Source organism: Hordeum vulgare, chromosome 4H (assembly GCF_904849725.1).
Source record: "Hordeum vulgare subsp. vulgare chromosome 4H, MorexV3_pseudomolecules_assembly, whole genome shotgun sequence".
NCBI classification, from domain to species: Eukaryota; Viridiplantae; Streptophyta; class Magnoliopsida; order Poales; family Poaceae; genus Hordeum; species Hordeum vulgare.
In genome coordinates, this window is record NC_058521.1 from 507,414,175 (window position 1) to 507,438,895 (window position 24,721).

Below are 24,721 nucleotides of genomic sequence, written 5' to 3' on the forward strand. Positions count from 1 at the left end.
GCTATTTTATATCATTTTTGGGACTAACCTATTAACTCAGTGCCCAGTGCCAGTTTCTGTTTTTTCTGTGTTTTTGACCTTTTTCAGATAAGAATATTAAAGGGAGTCCAAACGAAATAAAACCTTCGGGATGATTTTTTCCATAACAGAAGGGATCCAGAAGACTTGAGAACCAAGGCAGAGGGCCACGGAGGAGGCCACGATCCCCCTAGGCGCGCCCCAGGGGCGCGCCTAGTAGGCTCGTGGGCCCCCCGTGCCTCCTTTGCCCTACCTTTTTCGCCTATAAATTCCCTAAAATCCCCAAACCAACAGGGAGAGCCACGAAAATACTTTTCCGCCACCGCAAGCTTCTATTTCCGTGAGATCCCATCTGGGGACCGTTCTGGTGCCCTGCCGGAGGGGGATTCGGACACGGAGGGCTTCTTCATCAACACCATTGCCTCTCCGATGATGCGTGATTAGTTCACCACAGACCTTCGGGTCAATAGCTAGTAGCTAGATGGCTTCTTCTCTCTCATGGATCTTCAATACAAAGTTCTCCATGATCTTCATGGAGATCTATCCGATGTAACTTTCTTTTGCAGTGTGCTTGTCGAGATTCGATGAATTATGGATTTATGACCAGATTATCTATGAATATTATTTGAGTCTCCTCTGATTTCTTATATACATGATTTCGTATCCTTGTAATTCTCTTCGAGTTATGGGTTTCGTTTGGCCAACTTGATCTATAATTCTTGCAATGGGAGAAGTGCTTGGTTTTGGGTTCATACCGTGCGGTGTCCTCACCTAGTGATAGAAGGGGTAGCGAGGCACGCATCATGTTGTTGCCATCAAGGGTAAAAAGATGGGGTTTATATCATATTGGAGGAATTTATCCCTCTACATCATGTCATCTTGCTTAAGGCGTTACCCTGTTTGTTATGAACTTAATACACTATATGCATGCTGGATAGCGGTCGATGTGTGGAGTAATAGTAGTAGATGCAGAAAATATCGGTCTACTTGTCTCAAACGTGATGCCTATATGTATGATCATTGCCTTAGATATCGTCATGACCTTGCGCGATTCTATCAATTGCTCGACAGTAATTCGTTCACCCACCGTAATACTTGCTATCATGAGAGAAGCCTCTAGTGAACACTATGGCCCCCGAGTCTATTTTACACATTATATATTCAGATCTACATACAAAAATACCAAAAATACCTTGCTGTAGTTTTATTTATTTATTCATATTTAGCTATTATCACTATCAGATCTCACCTTGCAAGTAACCGTAAAGGGATTGACAACCCCTTTATCGCGTTGGGTGCAAGTTTGTTTGTTCTTGCGCATGTGCCTTGGTGCCTCATCTTGATAATCCTACTGGATTGATACCTTGGTTCTCAAACTGAGGGAAATACTTATCTCTACTTTGCTGCATCACCCTTTCCTCTTCAAGGGAAAAACCAAAGCAAGCTCAAGAAGTAGCAGTACCAAGACGAATAAAACTAATCAACCCTAGGCTTCGGTGGGACTAAGATTTTGAGGTTTGTCACACCGAGATGCACTTTGGGAAGTTTTAGAATTCAGCCCTTCTCGATACGGATCTTCGAGTTCTCCTCACACAGAGTGTCTCTAAACTGCTTGCTCAAATTTTGTGATGTAGCATGAATAGAATTTGAGACGAGAAAGCATAGATAGCTAGAAGAGGATACTTAGGCATTCTTGTATATCCAATTGGCCAAAAGAAATAGAAAGCAAAATAACAACAATTGGATATCCTCGAATGATAAAAATATGCATACCAACATGCTCATACAATAAGATGTCAAATAAAACTGGGTGAGCATGCACAAACATTCTATAATCTATCAAGCACTTTGGCGATGACGAAGTCATCTATATATGAGTATATTGACTTAGGAGCCAAGTAATAATACTTTATCATAGGCCATACTCATCGATTAAGCACAAGTGGGGTTACCACTTTTACATAATGCATTAATGTCTTCACATCATTTAGGATATGCTTGTACTCAAGTCTTAGAGTAAAGCTCCCCCTAGATGTGACATCCCCCCTAAGTGGGATCAACTAACCTTGGGTTTTATCGTAGAAGACTTCAAGTAGGTGAAGTAGTGGTGGATGCTCATTGTTGATGATGTTCATCTTGAGTTGAGAGAAATCCTTGGTGTTTCTTACCCTTCTCACCTACATGAGTTAGTCCCAAAGCACAAGGAACAAATGCAAATATATCTATGGACATGTAGTGAAATACATGGGAGGTGATGTCCAAAGATGCATTAGTTACCGTGTCCCTTGCTCACCTTTGAGGGAATGTGTGACTCCTTGAACTAAAGCATATGGTTGAGGTTGATTGCATATAGTTCTTGCCAAAATGAATAAGAGTGAATTTCATTGGTAGAGTCACCCCTCAAGAACTTTCTAGTTCTTCCTCTTGGGAACCCACATCACCTTTACGGGGATCCTTGGAGTTGTGGTAGTACTAGAAGTGTCCTTGGGAACCCACTCAACCTTGTCTTGGGGTTCTTCTTCAAATGAGTCAATGTCCTCTTGAAGCTTTCCCTTGCCCTTGTGGTCTTGTGGTAGAAGGCCATCTTGTGAGCTTGTTCCCTTGGGAGGAGTAGGATCAAACTTCTCCTCTTGAGGAACAAACTTGGGAATGGGATATGTACCTTCTTCCCAAACATCTCCGTGACTTTGAAGTAGCCAACACCTTTCTTCTTCCGATGTCCTCCTTGCTTGCGCACAATTTCCTCAAATTGCTTACTTCCGGCAAGACTCTTGAAGACACCTCTCTACATAATCCCTTCCAATATATCATTTTCTTGCACAAGTGTAACTTGGCTAAGAGAATCATTACTGGAATCAAGAGATCTACTAGCAACAACATCATTTGATTTATCTTTAGCATTGTTGTTACTAAATGAAGAAACTTTTTTACTTTGTTACAAGTGTTTGATGGGGAAATGTACATAGGGTAGGGTCATAGGCCTGACTTACATGTCCTACCCGAAGACACAACATTTAAGACTTAAAGATTTCAAGGAAGACTCCGACTAACTCGCCATGGTACATGGGTCGCTCGTTAGAACATCCACTCGGAGACTTTCTCCCTCCACTGGATGGAAGACTTTCACATGAAAGAACTAGAAGCCAGTCGACCGCAGAATTTCAGAAGCCACTCCAAGGAGGCCAACGAGCGGGCATTCGACTAATCATCATAAGTAACATTTAATACATACGTTATTAGTAACGTATACCTTTGTCTTTATTAATTGAACCCTTGGTTGCCTGGCCTTGATGAGGGGTAGGGCACTCTATATAAGCCACCCATCCCCTCTGTCACAAGGGTTCACACCTTCTGTAACACACACATTCCACACGACAAGAGCTCGAGAGCACTGAGACGTAGGGCTATTACCTCCACGAGAGGGGCTTGAACTCAACTATCGTGTGTTCAAACTTGCTGTAGCAAGGACTCTGCCCTCTCATTTCGTACCCCTCACCTCTACTGTCAGGCTCATTCCCACGATAGTTGGTGCCCACCATGGGGCAGGCGTCTAAGCGACTTCCGGCAATTTCACGATTTTCTTCTTCACCATGTCTTCACGCGGCAATATGTTCTTGGGTCGCGAGATTCGTCTTGGCACGCTCACCTTCGTTGCTGATGAGTCGGCATTGCTTCAGGAGGCGCCTCTTGATGTCGAAGGGCTCCCTATCCGCGGGGCGATGCACTTCCGTGCAAGTTCATGCAGCGTTCTTCTTTGGCAGTCGTTGATACTTCTCCATCGTATCTACTTTTCCAAACTCTTTTGCCCTTGTTTTGGACTCTAATTTGCATGATTTGATTGGAACTAACCTGGACTGACGCTGTTTTCAGCAGAATTGCCTTGGTGTTATTTTTGTGCAGAAATCAAAGTTCTCAGAACGTCCTGAAAATTTACGGGGAACATTTTTGGAAAATTTGAAAAATACCTACGCAAAGATCCACCTGAGGGGGTGGGCCAGTGGGCCACAAGCCCTGCCACCGCCACCCCCTGGTGGCGGTGGGCAAGCTTGTGGGGCCCACGTGGCTCTGCCGCCCCCAATCTCAGCTCTATAAGTTCACTTTCGTCCGAGAAAAAATAAAAAAAGAAAATTTCGTCGCGTTTGCGATACGGAGGCACCGCCACAACCTGTTCTTCATCTGGAGGGAAGATCTGGAGTCCGTTTTGGGCTCCGGAGAGGGGAAATCGTCGCCATCGTCATCATCAACCTTCTTCCCTCTCCAATTCCATGAAGCTCTTCTTCGTTCGTGAGTAATCTATTCGTAGGCTCGCTGGGTGGTGATGAGTAGGATGAGATCTATCATGTAATTGAGTTAGTTTTGATGGGGATTGATCCCTAGTATCCACTATGTTCTGAGATTGATGTTGCTACTACTTTTCCATGCTTAATGCTTGTCACTAGGGCCCGAGTGCCATGATTTCAGATCTAAAATTATTATGTTGTCACCAATATATGTGTGTTTTAGATCCGATCTTGCAAGTTGTAGTTACCTACTATATGTTATGATCCGGCAACCCCGGAGTGACAATAACTGGAACCACTCCCGGTGATGACCATAGTTTGAGGAGTTCATGTGTTCACCAAGTGCTAATGCGTTGGTCCGGTTCTATATTAAAAGAATAACCTTAGTATCACGTAGTTTCCTTTTGGACCCCGCTGCCACGGGAGGGATGGACAATAGATTTCGTGCAAGTTCTTTTCCCTAAGCACGTATGACGACACACGGAATGCATGCCTACATCACATTGACGAACGGGAGCTAGCAACATATCTCTCTGTGTTATAACTGTTGCATGATGAATATCGTCCAAACAAATCACCGACCCATTGGCTACGAGTTTGTCCTATTGCTGCTGTTACTTGTCTTGCTCTGCTGTTGTTACTTGTCTTGCTCTGCTGCTGTTACTTGTCTTGCTCTGCTGCTGTTACTTGTCTTGCTCTGCTGCTACTGCTGTTACTACTGTCGCTTGCTCTGTTGTTACTTGCTACTGTTGTCACTACTGCAGTTCCTTGCCACTGCCATTACTCTCTACTTTGTTGTTACTGCTTTGCTTGCAGATACTAATCTTTCAGGTATGGTTGAATCTGACACATTCAGATGCTAATACTCAAGAGTATTCTCTCACCTCCTGTTTGGCGATCAACAAATTTGGGTCGAATACTCTACCCATGAAAACTGCTGCGATCCCACGCGATGGTGGGCCATCAACAACATTCTTCTAGTTTCGTTGCCGGGGAGTGCTAGCAGCATTCTTCTGGTGCCGTTGCGGGGGAAGGTTTGTTGTCACAGAATCAACATTCGTCTAGCTATTGCCAAAGAGTGCCAGTCAGCATTTTTCTGGCGCCGTTGCCGGGGAGGTATTGCTATATTCTCTGAGTCACTTGGGACTTATATCTGCTGATCACTATGAAGAATCTGAAGGATCCAAAAACCAAAGTCTAGCCCTTAACTACGAGGGGAGGTAAGGAATTGCCATCTAGCTCTCCACTTGATTCACCTTCAGTTATGAGTAAGTTTGCGACATCACCTCCTGCTAGAAATCTTGATATGTCGCCTGTGCTTGATGATGCTTATGATGCTACTGCTAGAGATGCTATGCTTGATACTATGCCTAATACTGCTTTGCTTGATATTGCTAGAGATGCGATGCATGATACTGCTTTGCCTGATGATGCTAGAGATGCTATTTTGCCTGATGATGCTATGCTTGATACTGCTAGAGATACTACTTTGTCTGATGTTCCACTAGGGGTATTCCTTGATGCTCATATTGCTAGAGTTACTGCCAATGCTCGTGATGCTTCTGAAACTGCTGATACTATAGAGACAGAACCTGCTTTTGCTCCTGCTAGATCTAGGTCTCCTAGATATGAATTGCCTGATATACCTGAGGGTTACGTTATGGAGGGAAAGATAGCTGAGGACTTTCTTGCGTGTAAGGATGCCTATGACGCTGAGAAATTACTTCTCAAGTGGAAGGAAAACTCTCTGAAAGCTAGGATGAAATACGACCCGAAGTTTGCCACTTCATCTATCTTTATCACCGATAAGGATTATGAATTCTCTGTCGATCCTGAGATAATCTCTCTAGTCAAATCTTATCCTTTCCACGGTTATGAGTCTGAGACAGTCGTAGCCCGTCTTGGCAAACTACACGATATAGCCGCCCTTTTCACTAATGAGGAGAAGATCCGCCACTACTATATCCTTAAGATGTTTCCTTTCTCTCTAAAGGATGACGCTAAAGCCTGGTTCACCTCTCTTGCTCCTGGATGTGTGAGTAGTCCCCAGGATATGATCTATTACTTCTGTGATAAATATTTCCCTGCCCATAAGAAGCAAGCTGCCTTGCAGGAAATATACAACTTTGCTCAACTCCAAGAAGAGAGTCTCCCACAAGCTTGGGCGAGGCTCGTCCAGCTACAGAATGCTTTGCCTGATCACCCTCTTAAGAAGAACGAGATACTTGATATCCTCTATAACGGACTTACCGATGCCTCTAGAGACCACATAGATAGTTGTGCCGGTTGTATTTTTAGGGAACGAACTGTAGAACAAGCTGAGACCCTACTGAGTAACATCTTGATCAACGATAATGCTTGGACTATTCCCGAACCACCTCCTAAGCCAACTCCTAAGAAAATAGGTATTTTATTCCTCAGTCCCGAAGATATGCAAGAAGCCAAGAAATCTATGCAATAGAAAGGCATTAGATCTGAAGATGTCAAAAATCTACCACCTATCGAAGATATCCATGGTCTCGATAACCCGATACAAGTAGTACAAGTGAATTCCCTGCGTAGGTTTGATGAGAGTGATATTCCTTTTGACAAACCTGCTAGCCTATGCTTTGATGAATTTGACAACTTTATTGCCAAACAACAGAGTTTCAATGATTATGTTAGCAGACATTTGGAACAAAGTACTCATATGCTTAGCCATTTAAGTGCTTGTGTAGACAGAAATGTCAATGATCTGAAGCTTCTGAGTAAACATGGCTCTATGATTACTACTCAGGTAGAACAAGTACTTAAAGATCAGAATGACCTGCTCAATGAATTAAATGACAACTCCGTCACAGTCATTACTAGAGGAGGCAAAATGACTCAGGAACCTTTCTCTCCTGAAGGTCATCCTAAGAGAATTGATCAAGATTCTCAGGGAATCAATGCTGATACACCCAGTCATCCTAAGGAGAAGAAGAAAGATGATAGAAACCTACATGCCAGTTCACCAAATACTGTCACACCTGAAGAACCTAATGATATTTCTGCGTCTGATGCAGAAACACAATCTGGTGATGAACATGAACCTGGTGACAAAATGGACAGTGATGTTCATAATGATGCTCAACCTAGCAATGATGAGGATGTGGAGACTGAACCTACGATTAATCATGATAACCCACAACCTAAGAGATACGAGAAGAATGACTTTACTGCTAGGAAGCTTGGTAAAGAAAGAGAGCCATGGGTTCAGAGATCTATGCCCTTTCCCCCTAAGCCATCCAAGAAAAAGGATAATGAAGATTTTGAGCGCTTCGTTGACATGATAAGGCCCATCTTTCCGCCGATGCGGTTAACTGATATGCTCAAGATGTCTCCGTATGCCAAGTACATGAAAGATATCGTGACTAATAAATGGAACATACCAGATCTTGAGATCTCCACCATGCTTGCCAACTAGACTTTCAAAGGTGGAACTCCTAAGAAACTTGGTGATCCCGCAGTGCCCACTATACCTTGTTCCATTAAAGGAAACTATGTAAGAACTGCCTTATGTGACCTTGGAGCCGGTGTTAGTGTTATGCCGCTCTCTCTTTATCGTAGACTTGAATTGGATAAGTTGACACCCACTGAAATTTCTCTGCAAATGGCCGACAAATCAACTGATTTCCCTATCGGCATTTGCGAGGATGTGCCTGTTGTGGTCGCTAATACCACTATCTTAACAGACTTTGTTATCTTGGATATTCCCGAGGATGATGCCATGGATGTCATCCTCGGAAGACCCTTTTTAAACACTGCAGGGGCTATTATAGATTGCAACAAAGGCAATGTCACTTTCCATGTCAACGGTAATGAGCACACAATGCACTTTCCGAAGAAGCGATATCAAGTACATTGCATCAATGCTATCGAAAATAATTCATCGATTCTTATTGGGAGCTTTGAATGCCCTATTCCTCGTGTCAAGATGAAGTATGATTTGCTTTCTGGGGACATACTAATCCCCATTGAGGTGACTTAGTGGCTATTCGAAAATTCTCAGTTCTCTCTTGCGATTCGAGAAGGTTTTTTCATGAGGACTTGATCAACCCCATTGACGGATTTCTTTCGATGACCATGAAATGGATGAATCAAAGAGTCACATACCTCTGTTTTGAGCTTTCATTTTCTATTGCTTAGAAGAAAAATGATGGAATTAGTTTTGATTTTCCTGTTTTCTGTTTTAGCGTCCCGGAGAAAATACCTCGAAAATAAAAGTTCTCCGATGGTCCTGAAAATTTAGTATGATTTTTTCTGGAGTATTTGAAAAATTTTGGGCCTGAGAGCTGGCCTGGGGGCCAAACCAGTGGGCCACAAGCCCTGCCACCGCCACCCCCCTGGTGGCGGAGAGCAAGCTTGTGGGGCCCACAGGGACCCCCTCCACTCATTCCAGCTCCCGGCCTCTTCTTCCACCTCCAGAAAAAAATTGTTTCGCAGCTCAAACCCGTGTTCTTGCTCATTTGGCTGTGGTTTTCGATCTCCTTTCTCAAAGCACCATTCTCTGAACCGTTTTCGGGAAATTACTCCTTGGTAAGTGACTCCTCAATTGGTCCAATTAGTTTTTGCTCTAGTGCTTTATCTTTCGCGTATTCTTGCTACCTTGGTGACCCTGTTCTTGAGTTAGAAAGGTTGATTTTAGCAGGTCCCAAGTAGTTCTAGCGCGTGATACGGTCTCTAGGCACTAGTAGGAGTAGTTGCTACAAGTTGGGTTAATCTTCATTCACTTTTCTTTCGAAGTCCCTAAAAATTTCAGAATTTTTCAGAGCTAGAAAAAGGAAAAGATGAAGAGGTTCTTGAGAGGCTCTTCAAACCGTAACCCCAAGGAGGATGAGAGGAACGACCCCAAGTACGTATTCCCTCGAGTCACAGAAGTTCGAGCGTGCGAGTGGCCAAGTGATGAATTTTTGCGCGCCGCTGGGCTTTATGGAGACTTTTATTACTTGGTGGAGAACGCAGGTATTACTGCGTTCGTTGAAGATAAGTGCTCGAAATACCTCCTCCTCACCAATATTTTCGTTCAAAGCTTCAACTTTTATCCGAGGAAGAATCCTCCCATGGTTGAGTTCATGATATACGACATCCCCCAATGCATGACACTATAGGATTTTTGCAATGTATGCAAATTACCTTATGTTGGGGATATCCATGACCCGCATCCACGGGACTTGGAGGATTTCATTGGTTCTATTGCTGTTGGAGAGGAGAGAGGAGTGTCTCGCGCTAGAATTGCTAGCATACATTTTCCTGTGCTTTGGTACTTCTCACTATTTGTGGGAAAATGTTCGATAGGCCGTGGGGAGGCTGGATCACTTAGTTCTCCAGACCTTGCGGTTTTGCACGAAGGCCTCTATAACGACAAGACTTATAGCCTAGGTTCTATAGTAGCCCAACGGTTGAACACCAACCGTTCCAAGGGTGTTATCTACGGAGGTATCTATGCTACCCGTCTTGCCTGGCACTTTGAGATACCCATTAGACTGGGAGAGGAAGGAGAAATTCTTCTCCCCAAAAAATATCTGGATTATGACAGCATGGTTCGCCATGATTTTCTGGATAGAGATGCTAGTAGGCGGATGATTTATAACCTGGTATTTAGTCAGGGTACTCGAGAGACTATTACTTTGCCTTCTCCTTCTTTGTTCGATCTTCATGCAGGCCGGTATACTATTATGCCCTCGTACATCTACGCATATTGGGGCTTGGCCCAAACACAGACGCCCGTGCCCGAGCCGCCAGTCGAGTACTAGACGTCAGTTTATCAGTGGGAGCCAGAGGAGCTCACACATTAGTGGCATCCACAGTCTGCTCCGGAGTACCCTAGAGCTGGTGATTTCCCACCATGGGAGTAGACCAAGCTAGGCCAAAAGCCTAAGCTTGGGGGAGTACGTGTTCTCACCGACTTTACATTCATGCTTATGCTTTCACTTTGTTCGTCGGTGTTCACACTTTGCCACTGTATTATACATGCTAGTTTATTTTTGTTTTCTTGTTTTCTTGTTTTGTGTCCTTTTGCGAAAACCAAAAAAGATTTTTCTTTCTTATTTTGCTTGTTGGGAGCTTTCCCATGTAAATAGTTTTCTTTTTCTTTGGGTCAAGGTAGAAGATATTGGTTACAATGTTTAGTGGCTCTTGCATGCATACCTGTTTAGCTTTCAACGAGCCATATTACTTTGTATTCTCCTTTGTGTTTGCCTGGATATTCAGCTTAGTCCAATGCACGAGCACTCTTATTATTGTTCACATCGTTCGGTCGTGCAAACGAAAGGCAATAATGATGATATATGATGAAGTGACTGAGACTGAAAAGCTGGTATGAACTCTATCTATTTTTTTTGTAAATATGACTAGGTTATCGACCCAGATTCAGCTTTGTTGTGAGACATAAATGTTTGCAATGACAAATTATAGATCATAGTTTCTGATGCCATGCTTATTTAGCTAGGAGCTTATAATGGTTTGTCTTGAATGTCAACATAGATTTTGAGATGACTATGATGTAGTATGATAGGATGGTATTCTCCTTTGAATGATTCAAGTGGCTTGACTTGGCGCATGTTCATGCATGTAGTTGAAACAAAATCAACATAGCCTCTATGATGTTCGTGTTCACGGTGATTTATATCATGTTCATGATTGCATTCAATGTTAGTCAAACTCATTGCATCTGGATGACTGTTGTCGCTCTCTAGTTGGTCCCTTCCTAGTCTTCTGCTAGCCTTCACTTGTACTAAGCGGAATACTGCTTGTGCATCCACTTCCGTAAACCCAAAAGTTTTTCCATGAGAGTCCACCATACCTACCTATTTGCGGTATCTACATGCCGTTCCAAGTAAATTTGTATGCGCCACTCTCCAAACCTTCAAGAAATAATCTGTTTTGCATGCCCGAACCGCTCATGTGGTGACAGTGGGCTATTGGTATCTTCCATGCTAGGAGTGTTATCCTCGACATGTGTTTATTCACTGTCATTCACGAGAAAGGGGCCGGTAATTGCAATGCCCAGTTCCACGCTTAAATCGAAAACATAACTGTTAAACAAGACTCCCCCAGATTGATGTTAGTATGGACGGTACCCGAGGATTCGGCTAGCCGTGGAGTGTGATTGATTGGTGGTGGGGGAGTTAAAACTTTACTTTTCTGTTTGGGAACCGCCTATAGCATGAGTAGCATGGAAGATATTGAGAAATCTTGGCCATTGCGTTGACAATGAAATCATGCCACCCAAAATTATTATCTCTGTTTTCAAAGCTTGAGCTCTGGCACCTCTGCAAATCAATGCTTCCCTCTGCGAAGGGCCTGTCTATTTATTTTCCTGTTGAGTCATCCTCCTCTTCTATAAGCACCAACTAGAGAGCACCTCTGTCATTTTTATGCTTTGCTTTTGATTGATATTGAGTATGACTATTACTGGATCTTCGTTGCTATGAATTACAATGTTTAGTCAGCCCTTGATCTTTGAAAGTGCTCTGCATTTATGTATTGCGGTCTCAGAAAGAGCTAGCGAGATACCACCTATTCATATTGCTTCATGCTTGTTTTGATTGAAGTGTTGGTATTTGAAACTCATTAGTATTTGCTCGTTAGCTGATTATGCCATTGATATTAGTTTACCATGAGACCTTTGTGTCACTTGCTTATGTGGTTAACTTGTGATCTTGCTGAAATTCTGGTTATGAGTTAGACATAGTTGCAACAACAAGATCAAACAGAGTTTGTCAAAGTTTTTCTTTCTCTCTCAGTTTGTCAACTGAGTTGCTTGAGGACAAGCAAGGTTTTAAGCATGGGCGAGTTGATACATCTCCATCGTATCTACATTTCCAAACTCTTTTGCCCTTGTTTTGGACTCTAATTTGCACAATTTGAATGGAACTAACCTCGACTGACACTGTTTTCAGCACAATTGCCTTGGTGTTATTTTTGTGCAGAAATCAAAGTTCTCAGAATGTCCTGAAAATTTACGGGGAACATTTTTGGAAAATATGAAAAATACCTGCGCAAAGATCCACCTGAGGGGGTGGGCTAGTGGGCCACAAGCCATGCCACCGCCACCCCCCTGGTGGCGGTGGGCAAGCTTGTGGGGCCCACGTGTCTCTGCCGCCCCCAATCTCAGCTCTATAACTTCACTTTCGTCCCAGAAAAAATAAAAAGAGAAGATTTCGTCGCGTTTGCGATACGGAGGCGCCGCCAAAACCTGTTCTTCATCTGGAGGGCAGATCTGGAGTCCGTTTTGGGCTCCGGAGAGGGGAAATCGTCGCCATCGTCATCATCAACCTTCTTCCCTCTCCAATTCCATGAAGCTCTTCGTCGTTCGTGAGTAATCTATTCGTAGGCTCGCTGGGCGGTGATGAGTAGGATGATATCTATCATGTAATCCAGTTAGTAATCAACTAGTGAGCAAATAATAATAAGTCTCAAACGTCAACACTTTAATCAAAACAATCATGAAGCAGTACGAACGGATGGTATCTCGCTAGCTCTTTCTGAGACCGCAAAACATAAATGCAGAGCACCTTCAAAGACCAAGGGCTGACTAAACATTGTAATTCATGGCAAAGAAGATCCAGTCACAGTCATACTCAATCACAGTCAAAAGCAAAGCATAAAAATGACAGAGGTGCTCTCTAATTGGTGCTTTTATAAGAAGAGGATGACTCAATAGGAACATAAATAGACAGGCCCTTCGCAGAGGGAAGCAATGATTTGCAGAGGTGCCAGAGCTCAAGCTTTTAAAACAGAGATAATAATTTTGGGTGGCATGCTTTCATTTTCAACGCAATGACTAAGAGTTCTCGCCATCTTCCACGCTACACATGCTATAGGCGGTTCCCAAACAGAAAAGTAGAGTTTTGACTCCCCCAACACCAATCAATCACACTCCACGACTAGCCGAATACTCGGGTGTCGTCCTTACCAACATCAATCCAGGGGGAGTTTTGTTTGCAATTATCTTTTCGATTTTAGCATGGAACTGGGCATTCCAATTATCGGCCCCTTTCTCATGAATGATAGTGAATAAACACATATCGAGGATAACACGCCTAGCATGGAAGATACTGATAGCCCCCTGTCACCACATGAGCGGTTCGGGCATACAAAACAGGTTATTTCTTAAAGATTTGAGAGTGGCACATGCAAATTTACTTGGAACGGCAAGTAGATACTGCATATACGTAGGTATGGTGGACTCATATGGAACAACTTTGGGTTTATGGAAGTTGATGCACAAGCAGTATGCCCGCTTAGTACAAGTGAAGGCTAGCAAAAGACAGGGAAGCGACCAACTAGAGAGCGACAACAGTCATGGAAATGCATTGAGATTAACTAACATTGAGTGCAAACATGAGTAGGACATAAATCAGCATGAACATGAATATCATAGAGTCTATGTTGATTTTGTTTCAACTACATGCGTAAACAGGTGCCAAGTCAAGCCACTTGAATCGTTCAAAGGAGGATACCATCCTATCATACTACATCATAGTCATCTCAAAATTCATGTTGGCATCCAAGGCAAACCATTATAAGCTCCTAGTTAATTAAGCAGGGCATCAGAAACTATGATCTCTAAGTTGTCATTGCAAATATGTTTCTCTCACAACAAAGTTGAATCAAGAACGATGAGCTAGCCATATTTACAAAAACAAAATAGATCGAGTTCATACCAGCTTTTCCAGGCTCAGTCACTTCATCATACATCGTCATTATTGCCTTTCACTTGCACGACCGAATGATGTGAACAATAATAAGAGTTCTCGTGCATTGGACTAGGCTGGAATCTGCAGGCAAACACAAAGGAGAAGACAAAGTAATATGGCTCTTTAACAGATAAACAGATATGCATGCGAGAGCCACTAACATTGTAACCATGGTCTTCTACCTTGACCCAAAGGAAAGGAAAACTATTTACACGGGAAAGCTCCCAACAAGCAAAAGAAGGAAAAGAAATTATTTTTGGGTTTTCTCAAACTAGACAGACATACGAAAAGAAAATGAGAAAAATAAAATAAACTAGCATGGATGATACAATGGCAAAGTGTGAACACCGACGAACAAAGTGAAAGCATAAGTAAGAATATAAAGTCGGTGGGAAACACGTACTCCCCCAAGCTTAGGCTTTTGGCCTAAGTTGGTCTACTCCCAAGGAGGGAAATAACCAGCTCCGGGGTACTCCAGAGTGTACTGAGGGTGCCACTGCTGGGTGAGCTCCTGTGGCTCCCACTGATAAACTGGAGTCTGGTACTCGACTGGTAGCTCGGGCACGGGCACCTGTGGTTGGGCTAAGCCCCAATATGGGTAGATGTCCGAGGGCATAATAATGTACCTACCTACATGAAGATTGAACAAAGAAGGAGTAGGCAAAGTAATAGTCTCACGAGTACCCCGACTAAATACCAGGTTATGAATCATCCTTCTATTTATATCTCTATCAAGAAAGTCATGGCGAACCATGCTATCATAATCTAAATATCTCTCGGGAAGAAGAATCTCTTCTTCCTCGTCCAGTCTAATAGGTATCTCAAAGTGTCTGGCAAGACGGGTAGCATAGATACCTCCATAGACAACGCCTTTAGAACGGTTCGTGTTCAACCGTTGAGCTACTATAGCGCCCAAGCTATAAGTTTTATCATTATAAAGGGCTTCGTGCAAGACCGCAAGATCTGGGGAGCTAAGGGACCCAGCTTTCCCACGGCCAATCAAACATTTTCCCACAAATAATGAGAAGTACCGAAGCACGGGAAAATGTATGCTAGCAGCTCTAGCAGAAGACACTCCTCTCTCCTCTCCTACAGCAATTGAATCGATGAAAGCCTCCAAGTCCCGTGGACGAGGTTCATGAATATCCCCAACGTAAGGTAATTTGCAAACATTGCAAAAATCCTGGAGTGACATGCGCTCGGGGATATCATATAATTTGAACTCAACCATAGGAGGATACTTCCTTGGATAGAATTTAAAGCTTTGCACGAAAATATTAGTGAGGAGGAGGTATTGTGGACACTTATCTTCAACAAAGGCGGTAAGGCCTGCGTTCTCCACCAAGTGATAAAAGTCCTCATAAAGTCCGGTGGCGCGTAAGAACACATCGCTTGGCCATTCGCACGCTCGAACTTCTACAACTCGAGGGACCAGATACTTGGGCTTCTTCTCACTTCTATCATCCTTGGGGTCACGGCTTGAAGAGCCTCTTAAGAACCTCTTCATCTTTCCCCTTTTCTATCTCTGAAAATTTCTGAAATTTTTAGTGACTCTAAGGAAAAGTGAACAAGGCTCAACAAAAATCATAGCAACTACTCCCACAAGTGCCTAGAGGCCATATTACGCATCAAAAATGCTTGGGACCAGCTAAAATTAGCATGCAAAGCTCAAGAACAGGGTCACCAAGGCAGCAAAAATACGCGAAGTATAAGCCACTAGATCAAAAACTAATTGGACCAATGGAGGAGTCACTAACCAAGTAGTAAATCCCCCAAAACAGTTCAGAGAATGGTGCTTTGAGCAAGGAGATCGAAAATCCTAGCAAGAAGAGCAAGAACACGGGTTTGAGCTGTGAAATGATTTTTTCTGGAGGTAGGAGAAGTAGATGGGAGCTAGAATGAGTGGAGGGGGTGCACGTGGGCCCCACAAGCCTGGTAGGCGCGGTCAAGGGCGGTGCCCGCGCCTCCAGGGCTTGTGGCTCACTGGTGCAGCACCCACACTAGCTCTTCGTGTCAGTATTTTTCAAAAATTCCAGAAAAAATCATACCTGATTTTCAGGACGTTCGGAGAACTTTTATTTTCGGGGTACTTTTCTACGGGACGCTAAAACAGAAAACAAGGAAAACTAAACTAAATCTATAATTTTTCTTCTAAGCAACCGAAGGTGAAATCTTGGAACAGAGGTTTGTGACTCCTCGATTCATCCATCTCATGGGCATCGAAAGAAATCCGTCAATGAGGTTGATCAAGTCTCCTTGACAAACTTTTTTTGAATCGCAAAAGAGAACGGAGAATTTTCGAATAGTCACTAGGTTACCTCAATGGGGATGTGTATCTCCCCAACAAGCAAATCATACTTCATCTTAACAGGAGGAATAGGGCATTCAAAGCTCCCAATAAGAACCGATGAAGTTTTTTTGATAGCATTGATGCAATGTACTCGATATTGTTTCTTCGGAAAGTGCACCGTATGCTCATTACCGTTGACATGGAAAGTGGCATTGCCTTTGTTGCAATCTATAACAGCCCCTTCAGTGTTTAAAAAGGGTCTTCCAAGGATGACCGCCATGGCATCGTCCTCGGGAATATCCAGAATAACAAAGTCCGTTAAGATAGTAACGTTAGCAACGACAAGAGGCACATCCTCGCAAATGCCGATAGGGAAAGCAATTGATTTGTCAGTGATACGTCTCCGTCGTATCTACTTTTCCAAACTCTTTTTCCCTTGTTTTGGACTCTAATTTGCATGATTTGAATGGAACTAACCCGGACTAACGTTGCTTTCAGCATAATTGCCATCGTGTTGTTTTTGTGCATAAATAAAAGTTCTCGGAATGACCTAAAAATTTACGGAGAATTTTTCCGGAATTAATGAAAAATACCTGCGCAATGATCCACCGGAGGAGGTGAGCTAGTGGGCCACAAGCCCAGGGGGCGCGACCACCCCCTGGCCGCGCCATGAGGGCTTGTGGGGCCCACGATGCTCCGCCGCCTCCAATCTCAGCTCTATATTTTCCGTTTCGCCCGAAAAAAATCAGGCAGAAGGATTCATCGCGTTTTACAATACGGAGGCGCCGCCACCTCCTGTTCTTCATCTAGAGGGCAGATCTGGAGTCCATTTTGGGCTCCGGAGAGGGGAAATCTTCGCCATCATCATCATCAACCTTCCTCCATCCCCAATTCCATGATGCTCTTCACCATTCGTGAGTAATCTCGTCGTAGGCTTGCTGGACGGTGATGAGTTGGATGAGATCTATCGTGTAATCGAGTTAGTTTTGATGGGGATTGATCCCTATTATCCACTATGTTCTGAGATTGATGTTGCTACTACTTTGCCATGCTTAATACTTGTCACTAGGGCCCGAGTGCCATGATTTCATATCTGAACCTGTTATGTTGTTGCCAATATATGTGTGTTTTAGATCCTATCCTGCAAGTTGTAGTCACCTACTATGTGTTATGACCCAGCAACCCCGGAGTGACAATAGCCAGAACCACTCCCGGAGATGACCATAGTATGAGGAGTTCATGTATTCACCAAGTGTTAATGCGTTGGTCTAGTTCTTTATTAAAAGGAGAAACTTAATATCCCGTAGTTTCCATTAGGACCCCGCTGCCACGGGAGGGATGGACAATAGATGTCATGCAAGTTCTTTTCCCTAAGCACCTATGACTACATACGGAATACAAGCCTACATTAGATCGACGAACGAGAGCTAGTTACTATCTCCGTGTTATGGTTGTTATATGATGAATCACATCTGGCATAATCATCCATCACCGATCCAATGCCTACGAGTCTTTTACTACTGGTCCTTGCTACGTTACTTTGCCGCTACTGATGTTACTTGCTACTGCTGTCACTACTTCTGTTACTTGCTACTGCTGTCACTACTGTTGTTACTTGCTACTACTGTTACTTGCTACTGCTGTCACTACTATTGTTACTTGTTACTTTGATGTTACCTATTGCAAGACTTTTTTTGCGCCATTGATACAACATGTCACGAATAACCTGCCTTCAACATACCTTTTTCTGGCACCGCAGCTATCATACCACTTTGCTACTGATACTTTGCTTGCAGATACTAATCTTTGAGGCGTGGTTGAATTGACAACTCAGCTGCTAATACTTGAGAATATTCTTTCGCTTCCCCTTGAGTCGAATCAATAAATTTGGGTTGAATACTCTACCCTCGAAAACTGTTGTGATCCCCTACGCTTGTGGGCTATCAAGACTATTTTCTGGTGCCGTTGCCGGGGAAGCACAACTATATTCTCTGAGTCACTTGGGATTTACGTCTGCAGGTCACTATGAGGAATCCGATAGATCCAAGAACTAAAGTCTTGGCCTCAACTACGAGGACAGGTAAGGAACTACCATCTAGCTATGCACTTGTTCACCTTCAGTTATGAGTAAGTTTGCGACATCACCTCCTGCTAGAAATCTAGATATGTCGCCTGTGCTTGATGATGCTACTTCTGCTGCCCATGATGCTTATGATGATGCTATGCTTGATACTATGCCTGATGATGCTATGCTTGATACTGCTTTGCCACTAGGTGCATTCCTTGATGCACAAATTGCTAGAGTTGCTACTAGATGTGATGATACTTCTGAAACTACTGATGCCATTGAAATAGAACCTGCTATTTTGCATGCTAGAACTAGCTCTCCTAGACCTCAATTGCATGTTATGCCTGAGCATTATGTTATGGAGGGAGAGATAGCTGAGGATTTTCTTGCGTGTAAGGATAGCTATGATGTTGATAAATTACTGTGCAAGTGGAAAGAAAAATCTCTGAACGCTAGGATGAAATATGACCCGAAGTTTGCTACTTCGCCTATCTTTGTGACCGATAAGGATTATGAATTCTTTGTCGATCCTGAGTTAATCACTCTGGTCGAATCTGATCCTTTTCACGGTTATGAGTCTAAAACGGTTGTAGCCCATCTTACCAAACTGCGCGATATAGCCACCCTATTCACTAGTGAGGAAAAGATCCACCACTACTATATCCTCAAGCTGTTTCCTTTCTCGCTAAAGGATGATGCTAAGACCTGGTTCACTTCTCTTGCTCCTGGTTGTGTGCGTAGCCCCCAGGATATGGTCTACTACTTCTCTAAAAAATATTTCCCTGCCCATAAGAAGCAAGCTGCCTTGCAAGAAATATACAACTTTGCTAAAGCTGAAGAAGAGAGTCTCCCACAAGCTTGGGGAGGCTCATCCAGCTACTGAATGCTTTGCCTGATCACCCTCTTGAGAAGAATGAAATACTTGATATCTTCTATAATGGACTTATCGATGCTTCCAAAGACTACCTAGATAGTTGTGCCGGTTGTGTTTTTAGGGAACGAAACGTAGAACAAGCTGAGATTCTACTGAATAACATCTTGTGCAATGAGAATGCTTGGACTATTCCCGAACCACCTCCTAAGCCAACTCCGAAGAAAAGAGGTATTCTATTCCTCAGTCCTGAAGATATGAAAGAAGCCAAGAAATTATGCAAGAGAAAGGCATTAAATCTGAAGATGTGAAAAATCTACCACCTATCGAATAGATCCATGGTCTTGATAACCCGATAAAGGTAGTAGAAGTAAATTCTCTGCGTAGGTTTGATGAGAGTGATATTCCTTTTGATAAACCTGCTAGCCTATGCCTGAATGAATTTGATAACTTTGTTGCCAAACAACAGAGTTTCAATGATTATGTTAGCAGACAATTGGAACAGAATGCTCGTATGCTTAGTCATTTAAGTGCTTGTGTGGACAGAAACGTCAACGATCTTAAGCTTCTGAGTAAACATGCCTCTATGGTTACTACTCAGGTAGAACAAGTACTTAAAGCTCAAAATGACTTGCTCAATGAGTTGAATGAAAATTCTGTCAGAGTCGTCACTAGAGGCGGTAGAATGACCCAGGAACCTATGTATCCTGAGGGTCATCCAAAGAGAATTGAACAAGATTCTCAAGGAGTTAGCACTGATGCACCTAGTCATCCGAGAAAGAAGAAGAAAGATGATATGAACTTGCACGCTAGCAACCCTGTTGCTGCTACACCTGAGAGTCCAAATGACGTCTCTGTCTCTCATGCTGAAACGCAATCTCGTGATGAACATGAGCCTAATGATAATATCAATAGCGATGTTCATGAAGATGCTCAACCTAGCAATGAAAAGGATGTGGAGATTGAACTTGATCTTGATAACCCACAACCTAAGAATAAGAGATACGATAAGAATGACTTCGCTGTTAGGAAGCACGTTAAAGAAAGGGAACCATGGGTTCAGAAACCCATGCCCTTTCCTCCCAAACCATCCAAGAAAAAGAATGATGATGATTTTGAGCGCTTCATTGAAATGATTAGACCTGTCTTTCTACAAATGCGTTTGACAGATATGCTCAAAATGTCTCCGTATGCTAAGTACATGAAAGATATTGTGACTAATAAGAAGAGGATACTTGAGGTTGAGATTTCCACCATGCTCGCTAATTATACCTTCAAGGGTGGAACTCCTAAGAAACTAGGTGATCCCTGTGTGCCCACTATACCTTGCTCCATTAAAGGCAACTACATTTGAACTGCTTTATGCGACCTTGGAGCCGGCGTTAGTGTTATGCCTCTCTCTCTTTATCGTAGACTTGAACTGGATAAGTTGACACCCACTGAAATCTCTCTATCGGCATTTGCGAGGATGTGCCTGTTGTGGTCTCTAACGTCATTATCTTAACAGACTTTGTTATCTTGGATATTCCCGAGGACGATGCCATGGCTGTTATCCTCGGAAGACCCTTTTTAAACACCACAGGGGCTGTTATAGATTGCAACAAAGGCAATGTCATTTTCCATGTCAATGGTAATGAGCATACGGTGCACTTTCCAAAGAAACAATATCGAGTACGTTGCATCAATGTTATTGAAAAAACTTCATCGATTCTTATTGGGAGCTTTGAATGCCCTATTCCTCCTGTTAAGATGAAGTATGATTTGCTTGTTGGGGAGATAGACATCCCCATTGAGGTGACCTAGTGACTATTCGAAAATTCTCTGTTCTCTTTTGCGACTCGAAAAAGTTTTGTCGAGGGGATTTGATCAACCCCATTGACGGATTTCTTTCGATGACCATGAAATGGATGAATCGAGGAGTCACAAACCTCTGTTCCAAGCTTTCACTTTAGGTTGCTTAGACGAAAAATGATAAATTTAGTTTAGTTTTGCCTATTTTCCGTCTTAGCGTCCCGTGGAAAAGTACTTCGAAAATAAAAGTTCTCCGAACGTCGTGCAAATCAAGTATGATTTTTTCTGGATTTTTTGAAAAATTCTAAGACAAATTGCTTGTCTGGGTGCTGGACGAGTGGGACACAAGCCCAGGGGGCGCGGGCACCCCCTGGCCGCGCCACCCAGGCTTGTGGGGCCCACATGCACCCCCTCCACTCACTCTTGCTCTCATCTGGTTCTCCTACCTCCAGAAAAAATCGTTTCGCAGCTCAAACCCGTGTTCTTGCTCCTCTTGCTGGGATTTTCGATCTCTTTGCTCAAAGCACCATTCTCCGAACTGTTTTGGGGAAATTACTCCTTGGTAAGTGACTCTTCCATTGGTCCAATTAGTTTTTGCCCTAGTGCCTTATACTTCGCGTATTTTTGCTGCCTTGGTGACCATGTTCTTGAGCTTTGCATGCTAATTTTAGCTGGTCCCAAGTAGTTTTGATATGTAATATGGCCTTTAGGCACTTGTTGGAGTAGTTGCTATGAGTTTTGTTGAGCCTTGTTCACTTTTCTTTAGAGTCACTGAAAATTTCAGAAAAGGAAGATGTTCAGGAGAAACTATCATGGTGGTTCCTCAAGCAAGAGAGGTCCCCGTCTTGGGATTCGGGAGCCTGATCCTTACCAACCAAGTGACGTGCAGGTACAACCATGTGAATGGCCTTCTGATGTATGTGATTGAGCCAGGTTTCAAAGACGAGTTTGATGCACTTGTTCTCCGATCTAATGTAGGCATGTATTCCGTATGTAGTCATACGTGCTTAGGGAAAAGGACTTGCATGACATCTATTGTCCATCCCTCTCGTGGCAGCGGGGTCCTAATGGAAACTACGGGATATTAAGGTTCTCCTTTTAATAAAGAACCGGACCAATGCATTAACACTTGGTGAATACACGAACTCCTCATACTATGGTCATCTCCGGGAGTGGTTCCGGCTATTGTCACTCCGGGGTTGCCGGGTCATAAGACATAGTAGGTGACTACAACTTGCAAGATAGGATCTAAAACACACATATATTGGCGACAACATAATAGGTTCAGATCTGAGATCATGGCACTCGGGCCCTAGTGACAAGCATTAAGCAAGGCAAAGTAGTAGCAACATCAATCTCAGAACATAGTGGATACTAGGGATCAATCCCTGTCAAAACTAACTTGATTACATGATAGATCTCATCCAACTCATCACCGTCCAGCAAGCCTACGATGAGATTACTCACGAACGGTGAAGAGCATCATGGAATTGGCGATGGAGGAAGATTGACGATGACGATGGCGATGATTTCCCCTCTCCGGAGCCCAGAACGGACTCCAGATCTGCCCTCCACATGAAGAACAAGAGGTGGCGGCGCCTCCGTATCGTAAAACGCGATAAATCCTTCTCCCTGATTTTTTTCCGGGCGAAACAGAATATATAGAGCTGAGATTGGAGGCGGTGGATCCTCGTGGGCCCCACAAGCCATCATGACGCGGCTAGGGGGGTGGCAGCGCCCCCTCGGCTTGTGGCCCACTCGCTCACCTCCTCCGGTGGATCTTTGCGCAGGTCTTTTTCATTAATTCCAGAAAAATTCTCCGTAAATTTTCAGGTCATTCCGAGAACTTTTATTTCTGCACAAAAACAACACCATGGCAATTCTGTTGAAAACAGCGTTAGTCCGGGTTAGTTCCATTCAAATCATGCAAATTAGAGTCCAAAACAAGGGCAAAAGAGTTTGGAAAAGTAGATACGACGGAGACGTATCTGTCGGCCATTTGCAGAGAGATTTTAGTGGGTGTCAACTTATCCAGTTCAAGCCTATGATAAAGTGTGAGAGGCATAACACTAACACCGCCTCCAAGGTCGCATAAAGCAGTTCTAACGTAGTTGCCTTTAATGGAGCAAGGTATAGTGGGCACTTCGGGATCACCTAGTTTCTTAGGAGTTCCACCCTTGAAGGTATAATTAGAGAGCATGGTGGAAATCTCAACCTCAGGTATCCTCCTCTTATTAGTCACAATATCTTTCATGTACTTAGCATACAGAGACATTTTGAGCATATCTGTCAAACGCATTTGCAGAAAGACAGGTCCGATCATTTCAACAAAGCGCTCAAAATCCTCATCATCCTTTTTCTTGGATGGTTTGGGAGGAAAGGGCATGGGTTTCTGAACCCATGGTTCCCTTTCTTCACCATGCTTCCTAGCAGTGAAGTCATTCTTATCATATCTCTTATTCTTAGGTTGTGAGTTATCAAGATCAACAGGTTCAATCTCCACATCCTTATCATTGCTAGGTTGAGCATCTTCATCAACATCACTATTGATATCATCATTAGGCTCATGTTCATCACCAGATTGTGTTTTGGCATCAGAGATAGAGACATCGTTTGGACTCTCAGGTGTAGCAGCAACAGGGTTGCTAGCGTGCAAATCCCTATCATCTTTCTTCTTCTTCCTAGGATAACTAGGTGCATTAGTGCTAACTCCTTGAGAATCTTGTTCAATTCTCTTAGGATGACCCTTAGGATACAAAGGTTCCTGGGTCATTCTACCACCTCTAGTGACGACTCTGACAGAATTGTCATTCGACTCATTGAGAAAGTCATTCTGAGGTTTAAGTACTTGTTCTACCTGAGTAGTAACCATAGAGGCATGTTTACTCAAGAGCTTAAGATCATTGACGTTTCTGTCCACACAAGCACTTAAATGACTAAGCATACGAGCATTCTGTTCCAATTGTCTACTAACATAATAACTGAAACTCTGTTGTTTGGCAACAAAGTTATCAAATTCATCCATGCATAAGCTAGAAGGTTTATCAAAAGTAATGTCACTCTCATTGAACCTACGCAGAGAATTTACTTCTACTACCTGTATCGGGTTATCAAGACCATGGATCTCTTCGATAGGTGGTAGATTTTTGACATCTTCGGATTTAATGCATTTCTCTTTCATAGATTTCTTAGCTTCTTGCATATCTTAAGGACTGAGGAATAGAATGCCTCTTTTCTTTGGAGTTGGCTTAGGAGGTGGTTCGGGAATAGTCCAAGCATCTCATTGCACAAGATATTATTCAATAGGATCTCAGCTTGTTCTACGGTTCGTTCCCTAAAAACAGAACCGGCACAACTATCTAGGTGCTCTCTAGAAGCATTGGTAAGTCCATTATAGAAGATATCAAGTATTTCATTCTTGTCAAGAGGGTGATCAGGCAAAGCATTTAGCAGCTGGACGAGCCTCCCCCAAGCTTGTGGGAGACTCTCTTGTTCAACTTGTGCAAGGTTGTATATTTCCTGCAAGGCAGCTTGCTTCTTATGGGAAGGGAAATATTTCTCATAGAAGTAGTAGATCATATCCTCGGGGCTACGCACACAACCAGGAGCAAGAGAAGTGAACCAGGTCTTAGCATCATCCTTTAGCGAAAAGGAAACAGCTTGAGGATATAGTAGTGGCGG